This window comes from Phyllobates terribilis, unplaced genomic scaffold, assembly GCF_046119375.1.
Source record: "Phyllobates terribilis strain yellow unplaced genomic scaffold, ASM4611937v1 Scaffold_29__1_contigs__length_15306474, whole genome shotgun sequence".
NCBI lineage: Eukaryota > Metazoa > Chordata > Amphibia > Anura > Dendrobatidae > Phyllobates > Phyllobates terribilis.
This window is the reverse complement of record NW_027362789.1, coordinates 7,014,278-7,023,742: the sequence shown is the minus strand read 5'-3', so window position 1 is coordinate 7,023,742 and position 9,465 is coordinate 7,014,278.

The window sequence follows — 9,465 nt, the reverse complement described above, 5'->3', positions numbered from 1 at the left end:
ATTAAAAGTGAAAATGAAACAGCCAATCGGAGGGGTCCCAGGCACGGGGGGGTTAATCCACCCCCCGGGGGGTCGACTTCAGGATGTCCAGTTGCAGTAGCAACTGTGACACCTGAGCGACCCCGCTCGCAGGCGCTGCAGGGGCTCTTTCCCTCCATGTCACAGACGCTGTGACATGGGTCGGGAACGAACTGTTTTCCATGTCACAAACGGTGTGACACGGGTCGGGAAGGGGTTAATCCAAAGGGAAGCAATGTTTATGAAAAAAATCTACAAAAGATTTTACAAAGGGGGACAAAACCATACAGCATATACAGTTACACAAAATAAAAGGGATTAATAGAAGAACTTACTATACCAATCACAGAGACGATTCAGTTTAGCCAAAGGAGAGCACTTCGATTGATTTGGCCTTTTCAGTGAACGTGACCCCTGCTTACATGAAAATATGTATCTCCCAGCATGAGCATAGATCAATATTCGGCTTGATCTTTTATGCCGAAGTGGGCCCTGCCCACACACTCCCCTGTGATGACCTCACGTCGGCTGGTTGCCGCCTTTCATGCTTTTATTAAATCTCTAATTTCTGTGATATCTCCTCACTCGATGATCGCAGAAGTTAGCAAATGATGCCATTTTTTATTGCGATCTTACCTTTTCTTAGAGATCAAACATGATGCTGTCAGTTATCTCTGCACTGTTGCGTTACAGCTCACCGGCAGGACTCACAGATATGGAAAAATATGCATACTGTTCCTTATTTAGCCCCGCCACTAAAAATATATGTCCTATCACAATCGGAAATAAAGAAATGCCGCTATTCCATATTTCATTTCGGCGCCTCAGAGTCTGGAGATCTAACTCATGTGCAGCTGGGACTGTCCCGGCTATTGTACGGAGTGTGATAGTAAACATTTCGTTAAGGCTTCAAAGGGAATCTATCTCTTTCAGGTGTCATACTTGTTATTTCTGATCTAGTAAACAACTCATTCAGTCTCTGGCCCATATGTTCAAAGGTGTCTATTTGTCACATATGTCTCCATTACCAGGAGCTCCATTTCGTATGGTAATTAGCCTGGATAATTAAGTTTTTCACTTGTTTTGTACACTACTATTTTGCATAGAAGCAGATTTTTAGATTGCTAGCTCTTCTTACTCTAAATGGGATAGGGGAGGGCGGACAGCTGAAAAGTTAGGAGGGAGAGATTTGAGAGATTTTTAATATTTCCTGACAGTCTGGATATAGCAGACTTGGTATTTTGAACCCTAAATTATGAAAACGGTTGATTCCTGAATACCCCATTATTCCTATTTTCCACGGGCTCCCTAAGGTTTACAAAGGGGTTTTCCTCCCTCCGCTCAGACCAATAATTTCTGGTATTGGATTCCTGAACGAGAACCTTAGTGAGTGGGTGGATGGTCATCTCCAACTACTCATTATTAGAACTCCCGTTTTTTTGAAGGACACTTCTACTGTCCTTAAGGTTTTCGATAATTTCAAATGCCATCCTAACTATTCTTTTGCTACATGTGATATGGTCAACTGATACTCATCCATACCTTACAATAGAGCTATGGTGGCTATTGCATACCATTTGGAGAAGTATAGTGCCTATTCGCCAGCCCTCAAACATTTTATTTTATTATCATTGGATTATCTGTTAAAACATAATTTTTTCATGTTTGGTACTAAATTTTATTTACAGACATTGGGGGCACCGATGGGTCCCAAGTTCTCTCCATCTTTAGCAATATGTTTTATGGCCTGGTGGGAAGAAATTTTTATTTTTTTTCTATTAATAATACATTCTCTACTCATTTGGTTTGGTTTTCCAGATATGTGGATGATGTACTCCTTGTCTGGCAGGGAGACACATCCACATATTCTGAGTTTGTTTCTTACATCAATTCAAACAATTGTAACATCCGTTTTCCTTCTAGCCAGCTGTCCATCCATGTCCCGTTCTTGGATATTGAATTACATGGTAACACAGTCACCGGTAGGGTTGATACTTCTTTACACCGTAAAGACACTGCCGGTAACTCCATTCTGTTGGCATCCAGTTCTCAACCCAGGCACACGACCAATGCAATCCCCAGTAGAGAATATACCAGGGCCAGGAGAATCTGCTCCAATGATGACACTTTTACCAATGAAGGAAAAATCATAACTGACAGGTTATTAGATAGAGGCGATGATAAATCTAACATCCGTCATACAGGTGAGGAACACTCCACGCAGGGATTTATTGTATGGCACCAATAATAATTTGAAACAGTCCTCTCCTCAGAATATTGTATTTTCCATTCCGTACAGTAGACAGTTTAACACTATAAAGAATATTATTCTGAAATACTTGCCGGTTATTAACCAGGACAAATGTCCCCGAACTATTTTGGAAAGGAGGTGTCAGGTAGATGCTAAGAGAGGAAGAACCCTTGGGAATATGTTGTCCCCCAGTATGCAGCGTAATACCAGAACACCTTCTACATGGCTCTCGGCTTCCGGTTGTGCATTAAATAGATGCAGCGTATGTGGCTTTACTGACAATAGAGAACAGGAATTCCCCTCTATGAGCACTTCATCTCATTTATCCTATCCAATCAAATTCTTTATAAATAGTGAGTCCAGCCACATGGTATACGGTATATTCTGCTGTAGCGTCAGCTTCAGTATATTGGCTATACCACACGCAAACTGAAGAAGAGGATGGCTGAACACATCAACAATATCACCAACAACAACTCGGGGTATTCTGGTGCGGCCAAACACTTTACCATAATACATAAAGGGGGCTCCTCGTGTTCATCATTTTTCGGACTCGAAAAGGTCAATTTTGCGGCCTGTGGTGGCAGCTGGAAAAAGCAGCCGGCCCTGAGGAAAGCGTATTGGATCTTGACTTTAAACACAAAGTACCACCATGGCGTGAACTTCAAAAATGATTGGTTTTTCATCTATGAACATTTTCCTCGTTTTTCGGCTTGGCAATGTATATTTAATTTCAATTTTACATCAAAATAATGTGTTTCCTTATTGAGGAATGTGGACATTTAATCTATATCATGTCTAATGATCAGTTGTGATTCACTATATATATTTCCCAGTTGGACCCTGTGCACACATTCAGTTTTCGTTTGTAAATGATGTATCTGCTTCCTGTGAATCACTATCTGATATAATATTCACACTTGTTTTTTCTCCTAATAATTATTTGGTAATGTGTTTAGCAAGAGACGAAAAACTCCCTTATGGACTTTGTATATATTTCCATCTGTGTCTATCGCAGTAGTGTAGACGGCCGGTCCATTGGATCGTTGGCTTTTGTTGTTTTACAATTATTCACATTCATTCCACTCACCTGCGGCCAAGTTGCAGCATTCAGTTACATTGTCAGCCATGTCTGCTGCATTGGTAGCAATGGTTCGTCAGTCAGGATTAGAGATGAGCGGTGTTCAACGAACTCGAACGATTTGCAAAAAATTCGGCTGCTCGAGGTTATGTTCGATAACTGTTCATGCACCAAAAGAGTAACTAGATTTTTTCACAGTAATACTGTTAATCAATGTTAATAGACAGTTTCAGTGTAGAGTGGGCGGGGAGAGGGGCAGGGGATGGATCTCTGCAGAAATAATGCCGATCTCCATTTTTTTTTTCTTTCCCACATTTACAGTGGGGCGGTGCAGTCTGTCAGCCTATCAGCAGCGCACACATGGAGCGAAGTGCTTTTTTTTCACACAAGGGCATGTGTCATTGGCTGTGTATGTCACATGTCCTTGTCCTATAAGACCCAGCCATTTTCCCCGTCACCATTTTCTCACTGCTGCAGCTGAATGTTAGACTGCACTGCTGCTGCTGTGGGCGCTAAACAGTATAACTGTGAATTGCGAGCGAATTTCCAGTTACATAGAGAGATAGGTTTAGGAAGTAGGGACTAGTTCTAATTGCAGCCCTTTTGAGGACTAGGTTTCAGCAGTTCATAGCACTTTTTGCCATGCAGGTCTGTGCCAGTGCTGTGCAAGTGTTTTTCACAGCATTTGGCGAAATGTAGCTCAGCCAATCCTTTTGGGCCTGTAGCAGTGTCTGGTAGTCAGTGGAGTAGCCCATCTGAAGCAAGCTACACCACCTGTGTATCTAATAACAATTTTTTTACTGCATCTAACCCAGGAAATCTTTTTGGGCCTAGTAGCAGTGTCTGATAGTCAGCGGAGTAGCCCACCTGTGAAGGAAGCTACACCGCCTGTGTATCTAATTCTAATTTTTTACTGCATCTAACCCAGGAAATCTTTTTGGGCCTAGTAGCAGTGTCTCGTAGTCAGCGGAGTAGCCCACCTGTGAAGGAAGCTACACCGCCTGTGTATCTAATTCTAATTTTTTACTGCATGGGGGAGGAAGTACAGGAGGAGTCGTATGCGGAAGGGATAACATCTCCAAGGTCCAGACAGTCGGCAGCACCAAGGCGGCAGGCATGGGAGGGTGGGGGAGAGGGATTAACGAGAGCGCATGGTAGCAGCCAAACTGTTGAGGAAGGTGCAGGAGCCGAGGAAGAAGTGGAGGACGAACTGGCAATGGGCATGGAAGACTCATCAGATGAGGGAGACCTTGATCACATTTCTGTTGTGCGAGGTTGGGGGGAGAGGGCAGCGGAAGGAAGCATGATTCTTACCTCGCCACCAACACAACAAGGACTTGGTCCTCCTGGATGCGCAAAACACATGAGTGCCTTCTTGCAACACTACCTGCAACATGACCCTCGGATTGACAGAATTCGAAGTAATCCCGACTACTGGGTTGCCACACTCTTAGATCCCCGTTACAAAAGTAAATTTGCCGAAATAATTCCTGCCATAGAAAGGGATTCACGCATGCAGGAGTATCAGCAGAGGCTGTTACAGAATCTTACATCTGCTTTTCCACAAAACACCAGTGGTGCACGTAGTGAATCTCACAGTTCTAACTTGCCAACCGTGGGACTGTCGAGTCTTCATCACTCAAACCGTAACAGTAACACCGTATCTGCTGGTAACGGCAATTTTGTGGAATCGTTTCACCAATTTTTTAGACCATCCTTTGCAAGGCCACAGGAGACAAGAAGTCTGACACATAGTCAACGCCTAGAGAGAATGGTACAGGAGTATCTCCAAGTGAACATCGAACCCATGACTGTGTCACTGGACCCATGCTCATTTTGGGCTTCCAATCTGGAAAAATGGCCTGAGCTCACCACTCACTCCTTGGAGATCTTGTCATGCCCCACAGCCAGCGTTCTCTCAGAACGTGTGTTCAGCGCTGCTGGTGGTGTGCTGACAGATAAGCGCACGCAGCTGTCCACTGAGAATGTAGACAGACTCACGTTCATAAAGATGAACAAATCATGGATCTGCAAGGACTTTTCTATCCCTGTATCATTCTGGGGAGACTAAAAGCTTGAGGATTTTGGAAAATCACCTCACCAACCACTTAAGTGGTGTCTGAGCCACAATTTTTGGAAAAATTGGAGACTCTTTTTGGAGTCCCCTTGCTGTGTTTTACATGACGTTGGCATCGTCAATTTCAGGTCCCCCCCCCCCCCCCCCTTTTAACCGTAAGAAACTACATACACTATGGCTTGGGGTAACACAGATGGTTGAGTCTGCAGAGCTGTTTACTCATACTATAGCCTGGGAATCAGAGGTCTGCTCCAAAGCTTCAGTGTCTGCTAGTCAGCGTAGTAGCCCAGCTGTGAAGCAAGCTACACCGCCTGTGTATCTAATAATTTTTTACTACATCTAACCCAGCCAAGCATTTTGGGCTAATAAGAAACACTATGGCCAGCATAATAGCAACTTACGGGAAAGTGGTGACAGGAAAGAACCTGCTCACCATCCATAACCGCAGGAAGAGAATGCCTACTCGGAAAGTAGGATAGAAGAAGCGAACACGAGTAAAGATGGCATAAAAGGACAATATTTTATAATTCAAATGTTAGATATATAAATAGTAATACCAAAAGGGTACATACAAAAACATTGGGTGATCATAGGACATGGGAGCATCCCGCTACGGCTTGAAACCCCTCATAGATATACCTTCCAATCCAAAATGGATACAGATACAATTCATAAAGAGTTAAAGGTTAAGGGAAGAAAAAGAGAGGAAGAGGGAAGACATAAATCCGTAGGAAAAATGGGGACATAGGGAGAATACCAAATGTCAGTGCAGCCAAGGCGAGTGAGCCATTGTCACAAGTAAAGAAATAGTACTATTCAGTAAATCATTAGACAAACTCACCCAGGCAGTTAGTATACTCTCTATGATGTGGGGGGCAGAGGGAGGCAGATCGTTCACATCCACGGAGGGCCTCTTGATAAAGCCGACGCGAAACGCGCGTCGAGGCCCTCCATGGATGTGAACGATCTGCCTCCCTGTGCCCCCCACATCATAGAGAGTATACTAACTGCCTGCTCAGGTCGGCCTTCCACCGTACTCCCTTACCTCCCTCGCCCTCTTTCCTTCTTCCGTTCTCCATCTAACCCCTCAGCTCTGTGGTGTCCGCTCTCCTTCCAGCTCTCTCCTTCTCACAGGTGGACTACCGTGTGTATTCACACTGTGGCGAATCTTTTGGGCCCAGGCATAAGAAGTCGTCGAGGTAATGGATAATATGTGCCCCCTTAGAAACGTCCATGACGACCCATTTGAGGAAGCAACTAAACGCCTTAAATGGTGAGCAGGATATGGAGCACCCCATGGGCAAACAGCGATCTATATAGTATGCTCCTTCCCAGAAGCAGCCCAATAGGCGGACACTATTCGGAGGCACAGGTAGTAAGTAACCGGAACGCCCCCACAATTTTTTGACCCGCCTGATTGCCTTGTCAAAGGAGGTACAGTATATACTACTGTACTAGGTTGTCGGTTATTGACCAGCCCCTTGGATATGACAAATGGTGGATTAGTCCGAATGTATTGGGTTCCGTTTTTGGCACGACTCCCAACGGGGATACCAGTACGTCTTGTAAGGAAAGTGTTCTGAATGGAACCATCATTCTACCTAAACATATTTCTTTTTTTTAATTTTCTTGTCACGACGTCTGGGTGTTGGTGGTCTGATTTTAGATTTTTACTCAAGCCTTTCTTGATTTTAGAAGGGCATGACATGCCTATATCTGTGTTTCCTCCTCCACCTCTTTTCGCATGACTATATGTACTTGTCACTTTTCCATGTGTTAGTTGTGTCTTCTGAGCAGTTTGTCAGCTTTTGGACACCTTTGAAGGTGTTTTCTATATGTTTCTATGTGTTTTTGTTTGCCTGCCATTCATTTTAACAGTGTTCGACGAACCGTTCGGCGAACATGCCGGTGTTCGACGAACCGAACCGAACACTACGGGGGTGGTTCAACACTAGTCAGGACTCCTGGGACAAGTTGTTCCTCAGAGGTTCCAGTATGGTGCCGGCACATCCGTTCATCCAGGCCACCGGTATAGATTGCTATAATCATTTTACTTACTTGAGGTGAATTTGTGGTATGAGTTGCATTGCTGGCCATGCTCACCGTGTCCGCATTGGTGGATGTTTTTCTGGGACTGCTGGGACATGTTGTCCTTTAGTGTTTCCATCGCAGAGTCGGTGTATTTGTATGTAGTATTATGTGCCCCAAAAACGCACATGATACTACATGTTCAAATATGGTTCAAAGATGTTTTGGGGTTGTTTTGCAGCCTCTGGCACTAGGTGCCTTGACTATGTGCAGGGCATCATGAAATCTGAAGATTAGCAAAGGATTTTTAGGGCACAATGTAGTGCCTAGTGTCAGAAAGCTGGGCTGCCGTCCTAGGTCATCGGTCTTCCAGCATGACCCCAAACATACTTCAAGAAGCACCCAGAAAAGGATGGAAACAAAGTGCTGGAGATTTCTGACCCTCAATGAATCAGGATCTAAATCCCATTGAACACCTGTGGAGAGATCTTAAAACTGCAGTTTGGAGAAAAATATTAAAATTTGAGAGTCCTCAGTGGTTGATACCATCCTTTCAGTTAGCCATTAAAAGGTAAGAAATTTCAAGCTTTTGAGACTACTCAAGTCTGTTCATCAGGCATAGTATAACACAAAATCTGAAGAGTCACATATTTATACACAACAGGGCACAGGAATAATGCAATAGATAAGACAAGTGATGTGAAGCAGAACTATCAGTATGGGAAAGGGAGAAGCGGTTGTGGCCGTAAATATTGAAAAAGTTCAAAGATAAGGAGTATGACAGTTTTATCGTCCTGTGATTGAGGTCTGGTCCATGATTGTGATGCCCTCAAACGGTCTGAGGAGCACATTCCTTAGTTGATGTAAAAAGACATAAATCCATGAGACACATTCATTCCTGCTCTGAGTGTGTCAAATGTGTCATAACTTTGTCTCTCTCAGATTTGAAGTTACCTTTTAATACAAGTAATTTCATGTCCATGATGCTGTGATCAAGGATACAAAAATGTTAGGCCACAAGTAGATCTATTATTTTTTTCTTTTATTGTGTGGCGATGAGAATTCATCCTTGTTCTAAGTTTTTGCCTTGTCTCCCCTACATACCGACCCCAGTTGGACATTTGGTACATATAATTAAGTAACAATGAAAAAACAAGGGGAAAGGGAAAGGGAAAACGTATGTCAGCTCACCATGTAATAGCCAGACTCATCCAGTCCCAACGAAGTCTTGCAGCGGAGACGCCCAGGTCACGGGCTACCAAGGTTCAAGTAATGAGAAAGCAAGCAAAGAGGTCTCCAGCAGGACCAGGGTTGTATGTATCTTGTTAAAACTTCACTTTAAATTTCAAATTGTAAAAGCCAAGGATGAGTTACAGAATGAGCAATGTAGCGGCTCTTAGGTACAGCACATTCCAACGCGTTTCGGCTAAACCTTATTCATGGAATAATGTGAGAACTAAGCCTACTAGCTGAAGTTAAATAAAAAACACTTCTTGGTGATTGCTTCAGGTGTTGGACCACAGCCCAGAGGAGAATTAACCCATTATTGGCAGTTAAAATTAACTACAGCAAAAAAGCACAAAAACTACATAAAATTGGACATGAGATAGAATGGAATACAAAATTAGTGGAAATACAAAATGAGTGAGAGATACATGCAGAAACAAAAACAAAAAGATCTTTTATGCCGTGGGGCAGTAAAACACATAATAATGATCATAATAATCACTAAGCATCCTTTATGTCTGGTGAGCATGACTGTTTAAACACCATTAGAGTATAAATATAGTTAGTATATGTAGTCCCATAAAAAAAAAAAAAAATATATCTTTGAGAAAAAAAAAATATATTTTTTTTTCTCCTTTTCTTTCCCTTTTATGGAAAAAGGATGCAAACGTCATAAATATAAGCATTGAACAATAAAGCAGTTAAACAGACAGTGCATTCTATTATGACCACAAAGGAAATATATTATCAAAGTACTGTCGAACATGAATACGTGAGACTAAG